General features: G+C 43.4%; 1 pseudogene; it reads right to left on the reverse strand.

The window, feature by feature from the left end:
- Positions 1-7,779: 7,779 nt before the first annotated feature.
- LOC128641177 (uncharacterized) lies at positions 7,780-19,762 on the reverse strand (annotated as a pseudogene).
- Between the last annotated feature and the right edge of the window lie 762 nt (positions 19,763-20,524).

A 20,524-nucleotide genomic window follows, 5' to 3' on the forward strand; every position in this document is an offset into this window, starting at 1 on the left:
TCAGGTTTCAGTCGGCCAATATCACGACTGTGGCTTATATCAATCATCAGGGCGGAACAAAGAATTCCTTAGCGATGATAGGGGTCTCAAGGATAATCCGATGGGCAGAGTCTCACTCTTGCCATCTGTCAGCGATCTATATCCCAGGTGTAGAGAACTGGGAGGCAGATTTTCTAAGTCGTCAGACTTTTCATCCGGGGAAGTGGGAACTCCATCCGGAGGTGTTTGCTCAACTGGTTCGGCTATGGGGCACACCAGAATTGGATCTGATGACGTCTCGTCAGAACGCCAAACTTCCTCGTTACGGTTACAGGTCAAGGGATCCTCAGGCTGTACTGATAGATGCTCTAACACCTACCTGGCTTATGTGTTTCCACCTTTTCCTCTCCTTCCACGTCTGATTGCCAGAATCAAACAGGAGAGAGCATCAGTGATTTTGATAGCGCCTGTGTAGCCACGCAGGACTTGGTATGCATACCTGGTGGACATGTCATCTCTTCCACCATGGTCTCTGCCACTGAGACAGGACCTTCTGATTCAAGGTCCATTCAAGCATCCAAATCTAATTTCTCTGCAACTGACTGCATGGAGATTGAACGCTTGATTCTATCAAAGCGGGGTTTCTCTGAGTCGGTCATAAATACCTTGATTCAGGCTCGAAAGCTTGTTACCAGGAAAATCTATCATAAGATATGGCGTAAATATCTTTTTTGGTGCGAATCCAAAGGCTTCTCCTGGAGTAAAATCAGGATTCCTAGGATTTTGTCTTTTCTCCAAGAGGGAATGGAGAAAGGATTGTCAGCTAATTCCTTAAAAGGGCATATATCTGCTCTGTCTATTTTGTTGCACAAACGTTTGGCAGATGTTCCAGACGTTCAGGCTTTTTGTCAGGCTTTAGCTAGAATTAAGCCTGTGTTTAAACCTGTTGCTCCGCCATGGAGTCTAAATTTGGTTCTTAGAGTCCTTCAGGGGGTTCCGTTTGAACCCATGCATTCCATAGATATTAAGCTTTTATCTTGGAAAGTTTTGTTCCTAGTTGCTATCTCTTCAGCTCGAAGAGTTTCTCAACTATCTGCATTACAATGTGTCTCACCTTATCTTGTGTTCAAATGCTGATAAGGTGGTTTTGCGTACCAAGCCTGGGTTCCTACCTAAGGTTGTTACTAACAGGAATATCAATCAGGAAATTGTTGTTCTTTCTTTGTTTCCTAGTCCTTCTTGTAAGTAGGAACGTCTGTTGCACAACTTGGACGTGGTTCGTGCTTTAAAGTTCTATTTGCAGGCAACCAAAGATTTTCGTCAAACATCTTCTTTGTTTGTTGTCTATTCTGGAAAGCGTAGGGGTCAAAAGGCTACGGCTACCTCTCTTTCCTTTTGGCTGAAAAGCATCATCCGTTTGGCTTATGAGACTGCTGGACAGCAGCCTCCTGAAAGGATTACAGCTCATTCTACTAGAGCGGTAGCTTCCACATGGGCTTTTAAAAATGATGCTTCTGTTGAACAGATTTGTAAGGCTGCAACTTGGTCTTCGCTCCAAACCTTTTCAAAATTTTACAAATTTGATACTTTTGCTTCTTCGGAGGCTATTTTTGGGAGAAAGGTTTTGCAAGCAGTGGTGCCTTCCGTTTAGGTTCCTGTCTTGTCCCTCAATTCATCCGTGTCCTAAAGCTTTGGTATTGGTATCCCACAAGTAAGGATGAATCCGTGGACTCGGTACATCATGCAAAAGAAAACAAAATGTATGCTTACCTGATAAATTTCTTACTTTTGCGATGTACCGAGTCCACGGCCCGCCCTGTCTATTCAAGACAGATAGTATTTTTTCTTAAAAACTTCAGTCACCTCTGAACCTTATAGTTTCTCCTTTTTCTTCCTTAGCCTTCGGTCGAATGACTGGGGGGTGGAGTTAAGGGGGGAGCTATATAGACATCTCTGCTGTGGTGCTCTCTTTGCCACTTCCTGTTAGGAAGGATAATATCCCACAAGTAAGGATGAATCCGTGGACTCGGTACATCGCAAAAGAAAGAAATTTATCAGGTAAGCATAATTTTTTTTATTTTTTTTGTACTTTAGCTAATTTAATTTAATTTATTTAATTGTATTTAATTTAATTTATTTAATTATAGTGTAGTGTTAGGTGTTATTGTAACTTAGGTTAGGTTTTATTTTACAGGTACTTTTGTATTTATTTTAGCTAGGTAGTTATTAAATAGTTAATAACCATTTAATAACTATTCTACCTAGTTAAAAAAAAATGCAAACTTGCCTGTAAAATAAAAATAAACCCTAAACTAGCTACAATGTAACTATTAGTTATATGGTAGCTAGTTTAGGGTTTATTTTATAGGTAAGTATTTAGTTTTAAATAGGAATAATTTAGTTAATGATAATAATTTTATTTAGATTTATTTAAATTATATTTAAATTAGGGGGTGTTAGGGTTAGACTTAGGTTTAGGGGTTAATACATTTAGTATAGTGGCGGCGACGTTGGGGGCGGCAGATTAGGGGTTAATAAGTGTAGGTAGGTTGCGGCGACATTGGGGGTGGCAGATTAGGGGTTAATAAATATAATATAGGTGTTGCAATGTTGGGGGCAGCGGATTAGGGGTTCATAAATATAATGTAGGTGGCGGCGGTGTCCGGAGCGGCAGATTAGGGGTTAAAAATTTTCTTTTAGTGTTTCCGATGCGGGAGGACCTCAGTTTAGGGGTTAATAGGTAGTTTATGGGAGTTTAGTCTACTTTTTAGCACTTTAGTTATGAGTTTTATGTTACGGCGTTGTACCATAAAACTCATAACTACTGACTTTAAAATGCGTTAGGACTCTTGACGGGGTAGGGTGTACCGCTCACTTTTTGGCTTCCCAGGACAGACTCGTTATACCAGTGCTATGGAAGTCCCATAGAAAAAAGTCTTTACGAAGTTTACGTAAGTCGTTTTGCGGTAAGGCCAAAAAAGTGTGCGCTGACCCTATACCTTCAAGACTCGTAATACCAGCGGGCGTAAAAAAAAGCAGCGTTAGGACCTGTTAACGCTGTTTTTTAGCTTACCGCAAAACTCGTAATCTAGCTGTTTATTCTTAAATTTCACATTGAATGGCTAAATATAAAGGTGTTGCATTTACCATTACTTTAAGGCTTTACTATGCAAAGCAGAAGCCATACATCAACACTGCCCAGAAGCAGTTTTGTGGTCTGATGAGTCAACATTTCAAATAGTTTTTGGAAAAAAACGCTGTCATGTTCTCCAGGCTAAAGAGGAAAAGGACCATCCAAGCTGTTATCAGTATCAGGTCCAAAAGCAAGCATCTGTCATGGTATGGGGGGGGGTGTGTAAGTGCTCATGATATGGGTAACTTGCACATCTGTGAGGGCACCATTAATGCAGAAAGATATGTATACATTTTGGTGCAACATATGCTGCCGTTCAGATGTCATCTTTTCCAGGGACGTCCCTACATTTTCCAGCAGGACAACACCAAATCACATTCTGCCCGGATTACATGCGCTAGGAAACTCCTCTCTTTTGCCAGAAATATCCACTCCCCTCTCTTTTAGGTAATACAATTCCTGAGTATTTGCCTGAAATTATGGAACACCTTATAATTTCCGTTAGGTAAATCTAGTCTATATAAACAGAAAGGCAATCTCTTAGTGATGTTGTGAAGAGTATTTTGATACCAAACACCATATATATTGCATTCCTTATGTTTCTGAAGCATTATTATATATAAAAGCACTAATTTACAGGGCTGGCTGTCCTATCAATGACCCCAGTGTAGTTCCTAGATAGAGTCTGTGTGTTCCATCAGTCCCAGTGCTGAAAGGTTGGGGCAATAAAATGACCATTTAGACAATAAAATTTCTCTTCTGTGTTCCTTTACAAAGTATTTATGAGGATCCTGGCATATCAAAGGGAAATCACATGCACACACAAACACAGCAACACAGTTCTTCTAAAAAAAACCCAAATGTTTTCTAGCATACAAGCTAAGGAAAATTAACCCCTTAGCATCTCAATCATGAGGTATTCATGACACCTCCCCCAAATAAGAGACGCAAGGGGATGTGGCACACCAGCCACTCCAGCTTCGTATCAAAGGGGATACTCCCCTGGCGTGAAAGACCATCAGCGTTACCATGCATACTGCCCTTTTTATGTTGTATGGTAAACTCATGTTGTTGTAGGGCTAGGCTCTACCTGAGGAGTTTACCATTTGAGCCAGCTACCCTATGTAACCAGTGTAAGGGGTTGTGGTCAGTAATCACTGTAAACTGGCATCCATACAGATAAGGCTGTAGCTTTAGCAAGGCCCAAACTATAGCAAGGCAATTTTTTTCCACAGTGGCATATGCCACTTCTCTTGGAAGTAATTTCCTGCTGAGGTACACAATTGGGAGCTCTTCACCTTTCTTATCCACCTCACTCAGAACAGCCCCTAGCCTATAGTTAGAAGCATCCGTTTCAACTATGAATCTCCTGTGAAAATCAGGTGCCTGTAGCACAGGTGAATCAGTAAGGGCAATTTTCAATTAATTAAAAACCCTGTCACACTCAGGGGTCCATTTAACTTTTAGGGGTAGTTTTTTTTTGTAAGTTAGTGGTTTGGCTATAGTACTAGTGTGGCACAAACTTTCTATAGTACCCTGCGGTACCCAGAAAGGATATAACCTTTTTCTTTGTCTTAAGGGTAGGCCAGGTCATTATGGCTTCAGTTTTACTTGGCTCTGGGTGCAGTACCCCTCCTCCCACTAGGTGACCCAAGTACTGGACCTCCCCCATGCTCAGCTGGCTTTATCGTTAGCCCAGCAGTGGCTATTCGGTACAATACACTGGTGAAATGTGTGAGGTGTTCCTCCCAGGTATCACTGAACACTGCAATATTACCAGGTACGCAACAGCTTGCCCCTCTAGCCCCTCTAACAAGTGGTTAACTAGTCATTGAAATGTGTCAGGGGCATTTTCCATCCCAAAGAGCATCACCTGGAATTCATACAACCCAAAAGGAGTGATAAAGGCAGACCTCTCTTGTGCTTCTGGGGTCATAGGGATCTGCCAGTTTCCCCTGCTAAGATCCATGATGCTAAGAAATTTGCCCCCTGCTAGTCTGTCCAATAGCTCATCTATGCGAGGCATCGGATAAGCATCAAATTCAGTCACTAAATTCCACTTTCTGTAATCCACACAGAACCTAGTGGTTTTGTCCTTTTTGGGGACTAGTACTACTGGGGAGGCCCAGGGGCTGTGGGACTTGCAAATCACTCCCAGCTCTAGCGTTTCCTCTATCTCCTTTCTTATGTCAGCACTAACCTGCAAGGATACCCTGTAAGCTGTTTGTCTGAGGGGATGGTGATTCCCAGTGTCTACATGATGTGTGACTAGGTGTGTCCTGCCAGGCCTCCCTGTGAACACGCTGTAGTAAGGCCTAAGCACCTCAGACAGCTGATGCCGCTGATCCGCAGTTAAGTTTTTTTTTCTGGTTGGGGCCAGTAAATCAACAAGGGGGTCTGTCTCATGCTCTTCTCCAGGCAAACTACACACAGTTAACACAGTGGGTTCTCTGTCATAATAGGCTTTTATCATATTTACATGATAGATTTGTTGCCTTTTACTCTCCTCATCCAGAGACACCACATAGTTCACATCATTCATTCTCTTTAGGATAGTAAATGGACCCTCCAAGGCAGCCTGTAATTTGTTCTGTCTCATGGGTATTAAGACAAGCACTTTCTGTCCCACATCATACAACCTTTCTCTGGCAGTCCGGTTATACCATTGCTTCTGTTTAGACTGGGCTGCCTTTAGGTTTTCCTGTACCTCCCCCATTAGGCTATGCATTCTGTCCCTGAACCTTATTACATAGTCCACTACAGAGGCCTCTTGAGTGCCAAATTTTCCTTCCCACTTCTATCTGATCAGATCAAGGGGGCCTTGCACTCTGCGCCCATATAGGAGTTCAAAGGGGCAGAAACCAGTGGATTCCTAGGGCACCTCCCTATAAGCAAATAGGAGGTGCGGCAGGTAACGCTCCCAGTCCTTCCCCTATGACTCCACAAAGGTTTTGAGCATCTGCTTCAGGGTCCCATTAAACCTTTCACACAAGCCATTGGTCTGGGGTGGTATGGGCTAGTCACTAGGTGTTCCACCTACACCTTTTTACAGAGACTCTGCATCAGGCTAGACATAAATTGGGTGCCAACAAAGAAGATACGGCTGCACATCGGGTCTCCAAAATTTTTTCAATGTTTATTGAAATATGTACCTAGGCACATACCAAGGCAGACAGGTAGAGCATGAGGCAGTCTGACGCGTTTCATGCCCCCTAGTGACGCTTAATCATAGACTTAATTAGTGTACATAATGGACATCTTTATATAGGGCAGCAAATGCCCTCACACTTGCCCATACTGTTATTAGACATAGAGCGCAAAAAGAATTGCACAATATATTTATATGTCCCTATTATGTACACTAACTGCACATATAAAACAAAATATTTATCCAGTTCAATAGATGCAATGAAATTTTATACTAAGTATATCATTAATATAAATAATTAATAATCTTTAAGAGTTTTTAAAATCATGGAAAAAACCACTGGAATTTAAATTTTCAAGATTTTTTTAGAGGAACAAGTATTCAGGAAAATAGTATACTTAAAATAAAATAGCATAACACAAAAACCCTATCATAAGAGGTCATACATAGTGTGTGGTGATAATACTGAAGTTAGTGTGAATGACACATACCCCTGCTATGTATTCTTGACTATATTACACATAGTTCAACCTCCTACAATTATACAATAGGGCTTTGAATTTTATACAAAGTAGCTAATATCCCATTCATTTTTCATGCCACCGGGGATTCTTGTTTTTAGTTTAAATATCCAGTAGAGCTCTTTATTATCCAAAATTTTGGATTTGTTTCCTCCTCTGATTGGCATTTTTGCCACATCAATTGCCTTGATTGAACATTTGCCAACATTTGTGAAGTGTAATCCATCGAAGTGCTGAGCCACCGTAGAATCCTTATTATAATTTTTAACATAATTATAATGTTCACGAGCCCTCATGCCCATCTGTCTTGTGGTTTTCCCAACATACTGATGGGGGCAAATCAAACACTCCAACAGATACACCACAAATGTTGTTTTGCATTTAGCATAGAAGTAAATAGTATAAAAAGAGTTGTTTACTGTGGATCGAAATTCTTTAGCCATGTCCACCATACCACAGGTCAAGCACTCCCTACCCCCACACTTAAAGTTACCTTTTGCGGTTAGCCAAGTGCTATCTTTTCTAGTTTTCTGTACTAGACTGGGTGCTAATTTGGTGGCTAGGGTGACTGGTTTCTTTGATACAAACTTGCATTGACCTATGGTATCCTTTAGGACTTCATCATTAGTCAAGACAGACAAATTTCGTTTTCAAATCCTGACAATTTCAAGAAATTGATTGGTGTACTCGGCGATAAATAAAATATCACTGTGTTTCACACTTTTATTTTTGTTGCTCATTGTCTGTGTGGGCTCCTGATACTGGCTGATTTCCATCCTTGCTGAAAACAATTGATGTCGATCATATCCCCTAGCTTCAAGCCTTTCACATAGGTCCATTGACTGACGCATATAAACATTAGTGTCCCTGGTGTTCCTCCTTAGCCTGATGAATTGACCCCTGGGTATGGCGCAAATAAGGTGTTGGGGGTGGCATGAACTAGCATGCAAGATTGTATTGCCTGCACTAGGCTTACGATACGTTTGTGAAACTACTACTTAATTACCCACATCACCTTGCAGCGCCACATCCAGAAAGTCAACCTGTGAGGCGCTCAAAATTCCCACAAAATCGAGTTGCATGTCATTCTGGTTAACAAAACTCAAAAAATTGTTAAAACCCTCGTCACTTAGAGGCTCATTGAAGATAAAAAGCAAAACATCAATGAACCTCTTATAAAACAAAATCCTGTCAACAAAAGGGTTATTGTGGTCAAAAATGTATTTGAGGTCCCAGAAACCAACATACAAATTAGCAAATGATGGGGCATATTTAGCCCCCATTGCAGTGCCACAGCACTGCAAATAAAATTTATCATCAAATAGAAAAAAATTGTGGATAAGCAGGAACTCTAAGACAGAGCTCTGCTGATGTACTCCACTGTATCAGTTTCATAATTAGTAAATTTGTTCAAGAAATACTTCACTGCTAATATACCCAAGGAATGAGAGATGACCGTATAAAGAGATACAACATCAGTTACCACCCAGCTGTGCCCTTCCTGACACACCACCTTTTCCAGGCATTCCAATAAGTGATAGGAATTCCTCAAATAAGTAAAAAGACCCTAAACCAAGGGTTGCAGTATCCCATCCATCCATTCGGACAGAGGCTCCAAAAGGGAGCCGATGCCCGAAACAATGAGTCTGCCTGGGGGATTCACTGGATCCTTATGGATTTTGGGAAAATGATGAAACAAGGGCACAACTGGGTAATCAGGAATCAAATGCTGTATATCTTCCTGACATAATACTCCTATACCGACCCCATTATCTACAATGCTTATAAGCTCCCTTTTAAAAGCATTAGTGGGATTACCTGATAGGGGCATGTACACACTAGAATCCTGTAATTGGCATTGTGCCTCCGCAAAATAATGAACCTTATCCAATACAACAATGTTACCTCCCTTGTCAGAGTTTCTAATGACAATGTTATCATTACTTTGCAGGTGTTCCAACGCCAAATTTTCAGAAGTAATCAAATTAGATATGTATTTTGTTATTTTTGTTTTTATCATTTAATCTGTCTGCTAGCTGCAAAATTTCTCTTTCCACACTTTTTTGGAACAAGTTAGGGGATTGCCCTCTAAATTGAATAGGGTAAAAGTCTGATTTAACCCTTTTGGGCTTTTTTGGTTTGACACTTTCAAGCAGTGTGTCACTCCCTTAATTTAATCCAAATAGTGTGTTTAATGCACATGCGTCATTAAATGAGACATATTCACATCCCTGGTCAGAGATTTAAGCATCAAGATTATCATCTGATTGAGGTTCCTGGTTCAAGTTAAAAAATCTCTTAAGTGTTAATTTCCTAACAAACCTATTGATGTCTAATAGAGTGGTGAATGGGGAAAAATTTCTAGATGGAGCAAACCCTAAACCCCTACTTAGTACATCAATTTGACTCTCACTAAGAGTATAGCTAGAAAGATTAACAGCATTCAAAGATAGAGTCCCAAGTTTCTTTAGGCATTCTTCTATCATCTAATTACTATTGGGAATATAACTCCTGCCCAGCAGGAGGCAGCAAAGAGCACCACAGCAAAGCTGTTAAATATCACCTCCCTTCCCTCCCACCCCAGTCATTCTCTTTGCCTATGTTAGAGCAAGGAAGTGGTAAAAAAAGATTATTTATGTACACCAAGGTTTACAATGGCAACCTGCTGTGTGCATTGCTACCGTCACTAGTGCAGCGGCATATTGGTTTGATGCGTTGTCTGATGCTATTAGGACAGACACTCCCCTTGATGAGATCCAGGATAGGATAATAGCCCTTAAGTTGGCTAATTCCTTTATTACTGATGCTTCCCTACAGGCTATCAAACTGGGAGCAAAAATGTGAGGTTTTGCTGTACTAGCCCTTATGGTTAAAACCTTGGTCTGCGGACGTGTCATCTAAGTCTAAACTTTTAACGATTCCTTACAAGGGGAAGTCCTTGTTTGGACCGGGTTTGACGGAAGTAATCTCTGATATTACGGGAGGGAAGGGTCATCTTCTCCCTCAGGATAAGAGAAACAAACAAAAGGGACGTCAGAGTAATTTTCGTTCCTTTCGAAATTTCAAGGGAAATTCTTCCGCTTCCTCTTCCAAGCAAAAACAGTCCAAACCTTCCTGGAGATCCAATCAGTCTTGGAGCAAGGGAAAACAATCCAAGAAGCCTGCTATTGAATCAAAGACAGCATAAAGGGCCTGCCCCTGATCCGGGACCGGATCTTGTGGGGGGCAGGCTTTCCTTCTTCGCTCAGGCTTGGGTTCGAGATGTTCAGGATCCCTGGGCAGTGGACATAGTGTTCCAGGGATACAAACTAGAGTTCAAGAATTTTCCTCCCAGAGGCAGGTTTCTGCTTTCAAGATTATCCGTAGACCAGACAAAAAGAGAGGCATTCTTACACTGTGTACGGGACCTCTCCAACCTGGGAGTGATAGTGCCTGTTCCGATGCTGGAACGGGGTCTGGGGTTTTATTCCAATCTGTTTGTGGTTTTCAAAAAGGAGGGAACCTTCAGACCAATTTTAGATCTCAAGAGTCTAAACAAATTTCTCAGAGTACCGTCCTTCAAGATGGAAACTATTCGTTCCATTCTTCCTTTGGTCCAAGAGGGTCAATTTATGACAACTGTGGATTTAAAGGACGCGTGCCTGCATGTTCCAATTCACAGGGATCATCACAGGTTTCTAAGGTTTGCATTTCTAGACAAACACTTCCAATTCGTGGCTCTTCCTTTCAGCCTTGCCACAGCTCCCAGAATTTTCTCAAAGGTTCTGGGGTCCCTGTTGGCGGTGCTCCAATTATGGGGCATTGCAGTGGCGCCCTATCTAGACAACATCCTGGTCCAGGTGCCATCCTTTCAACAAGCAAGGTCCCACACGGAAATGTTGTTATCTTTCCTGCGATCTCACGGATGGAAGGTAAATTTGGAAAAGAGCTCCTTAGTTCCAAATACAAGGGTAATTTTCTTGGGAACCATAATATATTCCCTATCAATGAAGATTGTTCTGACAGAAATCAGGAAATCACAGATTTTCAATTGTGGCCTAGCGCTTCAGTCCGCTCCTCGGCCATCAGTGGCTCAGTGCATGGAGGTAATCAGGCTGATGGTGGCAGCAATGGACATCATCCCTTTCGCTTGTTTCCACCTCAGACCTCTGCAGTTAAACATGCTCAGTCAATGGAATGGAGATTATGCGGATTTGTCTCCATGAATACAGCTGGAGTAGGAGACAAGGTATTCTCTTCTTTGGTGGTTGTCTCAGGATCATCTCTCCCAGGGAACCTGCTTTCGCAGACTCTCCTGGGTGATTGTGACAACAGACGCCAGTCTTCTAGGATGGGGAGCAGTCTGGGGCTCTCTAAAGGCTCAGGGAACTTGGACTCAGTCAGAGTCTGTTCTGCCCATAAACATTCTGGAGCTGAGAGCAATCTTCAATGCTCTTCTGGCCTGTCCCCAGTAAGCCTCGGCCCGGTTCATCAGGTTCCAGTCGGACAACATAACTTCAGTGGCTTACTTCAATCATCAGGGAGGAACGCGGAGTTCCTTAGCCATGACAGAAGTAGCCAAGATAATTTGGTGGGCAGAGACCCACAATTGCTGCCTGTCGGCAATCCACATCCCAGGGGTGGACAACTGGGAGGCGGACTTCCTGAGCAGACAGACCTTTCACCTGGGGGAGTGAGAACTCCATCCAGAAGTGTTTTCCAGCCTGATTCTCAAATGAGGTCAGCTGGAATTGGATCTCATGGCATCTCGGCAGAATTCCAAGCTTCCGAGGTACGGAATGAGGTCAAGGGACCCTCAGGCTGGATTGATAGATGCCCTGGCGGTACCTTGGAATTTCAGTCTTGCATACCTATTTCCTCCATTCACTCTTCTTTCTCGGGTCATTGCTCGAATCAAGCAGGAGAGGGCATTGGTGATCCTCATTGCACTGGCTTAGCCTCACAGGATTTGGTATGCAGACCTGGTGGAAATGTCATCTCTTCCACCTTGGAGACTTCCGTTGAGGAAGGACCTTCTACTTCAAGGGCCCTTCCTTCATCCAAATCTAGTTTCTCTGAAGCTGACTGCTTGGAGATTGAATGCTTAATTTTATCCAAGCAGAGATTTTCAGATTCGGTTATAGAAACCATGTTTCAGACTCGTGAACCTGTGAGTAGAAAGATTTACCACAAGATATGGCGTAAATATCTATATTGGTTTGAATCCAAGGGCTACTCTTGGAGTAGAGTTAGGATTCCTAAAATTCTGTCATTTCTCCAAGAAGGTTTGGAGAAAAGATTATCGGCAAGTTCCCTAAAGGGTCAAATATCTGCCTTGTCTATTTTGTTACATAAACATCTGGCAGACGTTCTGTCAGGCCTTGGTCAGGATCAGGCCTGTGTTCAAACCAGTTACTCCTCCCTGGAGTCTTAATTTAGTTCTTAAGGTTCTTCAAGGGGCTTCATTTGAGCCTATGCATTCCTTAGATAGTAAGTTGTTATCTTGGATGTTTTGTTTCTTGTTGCTATTTCATCTGCTCGTAGAGTCTCAGAGCTCTCGGCATTACAGTATGAGTCACCTTACCTTATTTTTCATTCGGATAAGGCAGTTTTACGTACAAAGTTAGGGTTTCTCCCTAAAGTAGTTTCTGACTGGAACATTAATCAGGAGATTGTTGTTCCTTCATTGTGTCCTAATCCTTCTTCTCAGAAGGAAGGGCTTCTGCACAATTTAGACGTGGTACGTGCTCTAAAATTTTACTTAAAGGCGACTAAGGATTTTCGTCAGTCTTCTGCTTTGTTTGTGGTTTTCTCAGGAAAACGTAAGGGACAGAAAGCTACGGCTACTTCTCTTTCTTTTTGGCTGAAGAGTATTATACGTTTTGCCTATGAAACTGCTGGACAGCATCCTCCAGAGAGAGTTACGGCTCATTCAAGGTGGGCATTCAAGAATGAAGCTTCTGCGGAACAGATTTGCAAGGCTGCAACTTGGTCCTCTCTTCACACTTTTTCAAAATTCTACAAATTTTACACTTTTGCCTCGGCTGAGGCCGCTTTTGGGAGAAAGGTTCTTCAAGCAGTGGTGCCTTCCATTTAGGTTTCCTGTCTTGGTATTGATTCCCAATAGTAATTAGATGATCCGTGGACTCATCGTGTCATTAGAAAGAAATAAAAATGTATGCTTACCTGATAAATGTATTTCTTTCTTGACACGATGAGTCCACGGCCCGCCCTGTTCTTAAGACAGGTTGTTGGTATGTTATAAACTTCAGACATCTCTGCACCTTGTTGCTTCCTTTCTCTCCTTTACTTCGGTCGAATGACTGGGGTGGGAGGGAAGGGAGGTGATATTTAACAGCTTTGCTGTGCTGCTCTTTGCTGCCTCCTGCTGGGCAGGAGTCATATTACCAATAGTAATTAGATGATCCGTGGACTCATCGTGTCAAGAAAGAAATTTATCAGTTAAACATAAATTTTCTTTTTATTCTTTTTGGGTGCCCTGATCAGTTAGCATTTCCTTAGGGAAACCTACCCTTGAAAATATACCTAATAGAGCATCAGCCACTTTATCAGCCCTGATAGATTACAGGGCCACAGCCTCTGGGTAGCGAGTTGCATAATTCACTATAGTCAGAATGAATCTTTTCCCTGAACTACTTGGGATAGCTAGGGGCCTTACTATATCCACAGCCACCCTCTCAAAGGACCCGGATCACTATGGGAAGGGGAATTAAAGGGGCACGACCCACCTCTCCAGGTTTCCCCACTTTCTGACATACAGGACAGGAGCGAAAATATTTAGCAACATCAGTGCCCATCCCAGGCCAATAAAAGTGATGGGACAACCGGGCTTTGGTTTTTTGTACCCCTAGATGTCCTGCCATAGGAATTTCATAGGCCACTCCCAACAGTTGAACTCTTAACTGTTTAGGTACCACTAACTGTTTCTCAGCTAGCCAGGGATCCTGTCCCTCCACTGGAATGGACTCCCGATACAACCTCACTTTATCCCAGTATACTCTCTCTTTATCAGAGTCAGCAGGCAGCTGCCTAGCTAGGTCCCTGATCTTCTCTAAGGTGGGATCTGTCCCCTGGGCCTGCTGAAAATCCTAACTCTGACCAATTATGAATTGCTGTGCTGTATGAGGCCCCCCAACCTCCCTATCAGTGTTCTACCCTGGGTCCTCGGGCTGAAGCACCCCCTGTTCCCTAATCTAGGCAGAATGCTGTCGGGTCACCACTGATACTGATGAACCCTTCCCCTCTGGCACTACTCCAGGTACTGAGGAGTGATGATTGGTTCAAGCACCAACAGACTATCATTAACATTCGTCTCTCTCTCCCTGTCAGTGCATCCTTCCACATTTTTACAGTGCACTGCAGACATATCTGGTTCAGGTAAAGGCTGCATCACACACACACCCTGCCCCCTCCCCTTCAGCACATATCTGGGCATAGTTACAAACTGTCCCTTGTACATTAGGACCCATATCTTGTTTACCTATGTCACAGGTATCATGGTCAGGCATATACTGTGACAATAATCTACCCAAATCAGTACCAAGCAATACATTTGTAGGAATATTATCTGACACACCCACATCTCTTAACCCTCTGCCTGCTCCCCAATCTAGATACACTCGCGCCATAGGCACTGCAGGCTGTACTACCCCAATCCCTTTTACTGCTAGAGTCTTTCCAGGGATAATGTCCTCAGAGCTCACTAGCTCTGGACGGACAATAGTCACTTCTGCATCCGTGTCCCGAAGCCCCATTGTTACCTTATCTCCAACAGTCACAGGTTGTAAGTTCTCATTGTTACTTTCCTCTGGCCCGTTCACAAATAAAACAGAAGATGGTAATCCTGATGAGCGGCCTCCCCCTGCTGATTCTGAAGGTTTGTCTGGACAGTTAGTGCTGATGTGACCCATTTTGTGACAAGCAAAACACATGCGGGTATCCCCCTGCCCAGGTGCAGCACTCGCACCCCCTTTCCCAGAGGGAAAAGACACATTAGACAAAGGCACAACAGGCTTTGTGAAGGGGGTTCGTGGAGCAGCTCCTTTCCAGGTGGATGCCCCTTTAACAAATTATTTTCTCCCATTAACTGGTGACCTGTTGGCTGTGTAAAAATATGTGAGCTCACCCGCCTCCAATGCTGTTTTGGGTTTTCGATCAAGGACTCACTCCTGTACCTCTGCTGGACTCAGCTGCATGAATTGCTCTTTAACCATTAAATCTTCCAGCTCCTTCATAGTGGCAATATCTAGCCCTCTGATCCACTGTTTAAAGGCTGTTGTCAGGTTTCCAACAACTGCAGTATAGCGCTCTGATATACACCTCTGCAGAGTACGAAATTTATTTCTGTACACCTCAGGAGTGAGATTATACCTTCTCTGCAAGGCAGCTTTAATGGCATCATAGTCCTGATCAAACTCTGGGGCAAGTTTAGCAAAAACATCCAGTGCAGGGCCTTTCAGACCAGGGGTGAGATACTTGGCCCACTGCTCCCTTGGCAGCTGGAACTGTCTGAAAACTTTTTCAAAGCTACACAGGAATACATTCTTATTGCCATCTTTCTCCAGAGTGGGAAAATTCTCTGCACACACTCTGGGAACAGAGGAGTCTCTAAATTCACTAACAAAAGGTGAGACAGTCTCTCTCGCCAAACGTGCAAGCTGTAATTGATACTCTCTCAGCCTGTCCTTCAGCAGCCTGTCTCTCTGCTGCCAGAGCCTCTCTCTCTCTCTCTCTCTCTCAGCCTGTTGCTCAGCTGCTTCCCTAGCTGCCTCTCTCTCTTTATCAGCCTGTCGCTCAGCAGCCTCCCTCTCAGCTGCTTCCCTAGCAGCCTATCTCTCAGCTGCTTCCCTAGCAGCCTATCTCTCAGCTGCTTCCCTAACAGCCTGTCGTACTTGAAATTTTACAATCAGCTCCATGCGCAAACTTGCATCCGCTGAGCCTATATGTTTCAGAACATTCTGCAAATAACAGTCCAATGGATCTCCAGATCTTGATTAATCACTGCCCACAGCTGCAGACACCTCTCCTGAAGCTTCAGCTTGTGCGGCCTGGCTGGTATCATATTCCAAAAGAGCTTGTATCAATCCCTCCTTAGTCTTTCCACGGGAGGGAATCTCTCTCTCCTGGCATAACAGTACCTTCATTTCCTTGGTCTGCTGCTGGTATGCCTCCATAGTAAAAAAAAATAGAAAAGAAAAACAGAGAATAGGGAAGGGGACTGTTTGCAATGTCTAACTATATAATGCACTGAGTTTTAGCCTTTGGAAATTGTGAGAGTCACAATTTCTTTTAGTACTGGGATTTTCACACTAGCAAATCCACAAAGCACTAACATCTAATAAAAATAAAATATATATCTACACCACTGCCCACCAATTTGTGACAACCAAGGTTAACCAACCCTGCACCAGTCACTTGTTTGGCACAGAAAGGGTTATCAGACCCTTTCTACTGTCACTAATCTGTCACAGTTTAGCCACTCCTGGCAAGCCTGTGACTTAGTTCAGTGGGTGCAAGGGTTAATAACATTATCTAGTCTTTACTAGACTTAGATAAAATTCCCCAAACTCCCCTTTACTGCCGCTCAAACTAGATAAACTGCCACAACTTATGATTTATTGATGGGGAAACCCTAAGGAAAAACCCAAACTTACACATTAACTCTCAGAATACAATTTAGCAAAAAATAAACTAAAATCACAGTACTAATACTAGCAGTCAAAGGAGAAATAACAGAAACCTTACACTTTACTAGGTTTGGTATCTGCCCCAGGGAGATGGGTCAGAAAGATTCACTCACGCTGCAGCAGCCTCCCATGTAAGAATGAACACTTGAATTGTTAAAACACAAAATTCTTATACCAGTTTCCATGATATGACCCACCCTCTTTCCAGAGGGCTAGGAAACCCCTCTCTTTTTCCAGAAATATCCACTCCCCTCTCTGTTATGACAGGTAATAAAATTCTTTGCCTGAAATTATGGAACACCTTATAATTTTTGTTAGGTAAATCTAGTCCATATAAACAGAAAGGCAATCTCTTAGTGATGTTGTGAAGAGTATTTTGATACCAAACATCATATATATTGCATTCTTTATGCTTCTGAAGCATAGATAGAGTCTCTGTGTTCCATCAGTCCCAGTGCTGAAAGGTTGGGGTAATAAAATGACCATTTAGACATTAAAAGTTCTCTTCTGTGTACCTTACAAAGTATTTATGAGGGTCCTGGCATATCAAAGGAAAATCACATAAACACAGCAACACAGTTCTTCTTAAAAAAAAAAATGTTTTCCAGCATACAGGCTAAGGAAAATGAACCCCTTAGCATCTCAATCATGAGGTATTCATGTCAGCGGGTGCTAGCATGGCCTGCCTGCAGTCCTGACCTGTCTCCGATTGAGAATGGGTGGCGCATTATTTTCATTTATAAATAATTGGGTGTTTGGATCAGCAATTTCATTTTGATTTATCAAATAACTGAAGGACATAGTAATATTTCAGTAGTGAAATGAGGTTTATTGGATTAACAGAAAATGTGCAATATGCATCAAAACAATATTAGACAGGTGCATAAATTTGGGCACCCTTGTCATTTTGTTGATTTGAATACCTGTAACAACCTAGCACTGATTAATTGGAACACACAATTGGTTTGGTGAGCCCATTAAGCCTTGAACTTCATAGACAGGTGCATCCAATCATGAGTAAAAGGTATTTAACGTGGCCAATTGCAAGTTGTTGTTCTCTTTTACTCTCCTCTGAAGAGTGGCAACATGGGGGCCTCAAAACAACTCTCAAATAACCTGAAAACAAAGATTGTTCAACATTATGGTTTAGGGGAAGGCTACAAAAAGCTATCGCAGAGATTTAAGCTGTCAGTGTCCACTGTTAGGAACAAAGTGAGGAAATGGAAGACCACAAGCACAGTTCTTGTTAAGGCCAGAAGTAAAATATCGGAGAGGCAAAGGCAAAGGATGGTGAAAACGGTCAAAAACAGCCCACAGACCACTTCCAAAGACCTACAACATCATCTTGCTGCAGATGGTGTCACTGTGCATCGTTCAACAATTTAGCAAATGGGAGAGTGATGCGGAAGAAGCCTTTTCTGCACACACACCACAAACAGAGTCGCTTGAGGTATGCAAACACACATTTGGACAAACCAGCTTCATTTTGGAAGAAGGTGCTGTGGACTGATGAAACAGATTGAGTTATTTGGTCATAACAAGGGGTGTTATGCATGGCGGCAAAAGAACACATCGCTCCAAGACAAACACTTGCGAGCCACAGTAAAATTTGGTGGATGTTCCATCATGCTGTGGGGCTGTGTGGCCAGTGCCGGTACTGGGAATCTTGTTAAAGTTGAGGGTTGCATGGATTCCACTCAATATCAGCAGATACTTGAGAATAATGTTGAGGAATCAGTCACAAAGTTGAAGTTACACCGGAGCTGGATATTTCAACAAGACAACGACCCAAAACACTGCTCACAATTTACTCTGGCATTTATGCAGAGGAACAAGTACAATGTTCTGGAATGGCCATCCTAGTCCCCAGACCTGAATATCATTGAAAATCTGTGGGGTGATTTGAAGTGGGCTGTCCATGCTCTGCAACCGTTAAACGTATCTGAACTGGAGCTATTTTGCAAGGAGGAATGGTCCAAAATACCTTCATCCAGAATCCAGACACTCATTACAGGCTATAGGAAGCATCTAGAGGCTGTTATTAGGGTCTGCTAAAGGAGGCTCTACTAAATATTGATGCAATATTTATGTTGTGGTGCCCAAATGTATGCACTTGTCTAATTTCGTTTTGATGCATATTGCACATCTTCTGTTAATCCAATAAAACTCATTTCACTACTGAAATATTACTGTGTCCTTTAGTTATTTGATAGATCAAAATGAAATTGCTGATCCAACCACCCAATTATTTATAAATGAAAATCATGGAAATTGTCAGGGGTGCATAAACTTTTGCAAATGACTGTGTATATATATATATATATATATATATATATATATATATATATATACACAGATGAACAAAGAACCAGTGAGTCTCAAGGCATTAAAAACAAGTAATTTATTTCAAAAGGCAATCGATTCTGAAGGAGTCATAAAAAACCACCCAGGCTTCCCCCCACCCCCCTACTACCTGGTTAACTCCCTTTTACACAAGATTTGGCCATTTTAGGGCTTACATGATCTCCCAGATTTGTGATATCTGTTGTTTCTACTATATGAACTTTGTCAGCGAAGAGCTGATCTCTGACCGGGAAAACCCTTCTAGGCTGGCCAGGCTCCTGGAACTGCCGGCTGGCAGCACCGCAATGGATACCCGCCTAACCCCTCTCAGGCTTGCCGGGCTCCTGGAACTCCCGGTCGGCTACATCACGCTAGACACCTGCTAACTTTACCCCTGGTCGCTCCAGCGGCCCTTTGCCCCAGAGCTCCCCCGGGATCACCCCGAAACCACCACCTCTGTGTCCTAGGACTTTGTTGTACTGTGGCTGCTATAGCAGGTGCTAGCCTGCCTGGAGGGGTGGGAATGGGGGGAGATTTGGGTGTATAAAAGTAGTGTGTGTTTCCTAATAAAATCAGTTCCTGTTTCACCTGAACGCTAGTCTGTCTAGGTATTTGGGTGGGGGTTGCTATAATCACTTTCTCTGCTACATAGCGGCCTGTTGTCAGATATAGGAAGGACCCTCTGGCAGAGCTACCCAGTCGGGGTAGCCAGAGTCTGTCACAAGGTGGGATTCTGAATACTGGTGCTGTCTGGTATCAGGGTGGGCTATTTGCTGTAATCACTTGGCGGCTACACAGCTGCAGTCGGCAGGTAGGAAGCAGCACCCTTTTGGCGGAGCTACCCAGTCGGGGTAGCTGAGGTATCCGTCACATTTGTTGGCAGGGGTGGGATATGCTTCTTCCACACGGTTCCTGCTGACAGAGGAGAAGTGCCACAGTAGCCGGTAACCATGGAAGCCGAGATCCGACAGACTGTAAGAGGTGCTGGCCCAGCTGGTCGGTCCTATGTCTGCACAGGATGACCTGTGAGTGAGGGACTTTATCCGCTGGCAACTCTGGATGGAGGCTTTTCAACAAGAGCAGGGCTATCGAGTAACGACCCTCTCCAATGAAGAGGAAATATACTTGCTCCAGTGGGACTTATGAGTGCCTCTCCTGGGAGAGCAGCCCAGGGATGAATGGCTATCTGAATTAGATGGACTGGTCCAGACTGAGATGATGCTGCTGGATCTCTTGGAGGAATCATGGCTACTAGACAATCTGGATTTTATAAGTGACCAGGAAGAGGCACTGGAAAAGGAATACAAGAGGCTGCTAGACCTCATTCAGCAGCATGCCGCTGATTCTGCAGGGAGCTGTGGCGCAGCAGTCTGGGATTCATGGAGGTTGTCCTCCGAGGAGTGGCAACATGGAATAAGCAATGAAAAGCTGCTAGATACAGATTAGCAGCCTGGCCCCGAGCTTATGGTCTTGGACCAAGGAGCCACCGCAGCAGAAGCGCTGGCAACAGGGCAGAGAGCCGCTGGCCTCTGCCCAGCACCTGCAGCAGCTCTGGGAAACCAGGGAGCCGAGGTCACCAACCTCTCTCCCCACCAATAGAACCCCTTCCTGGGAGAGGAGACAATCGGTCTCTCTCCCCAGCGGCAGAGTCAAATACAGGGAGAGGTAGCAGTGGGTTTCTCTCCCCAGCAGCAGAACCGTCCCCCGGGAGTGG

Source organism: Bombina bombina, chromosome 10 (genome assembly GCF_027579735.1).
Source record: "Bombina bombina isolate aBomBom1 chromosome 10, aBomBom1.pri, whole genome shotgun sequence".
In the NCBI taxonomy this organism is placed as follows: domain Eukaryota; kingdom Metazoa; phylum Chordata; class Amphibia; order Anura; family Bombinatoridae; genus Bombina; species Bombina bombina.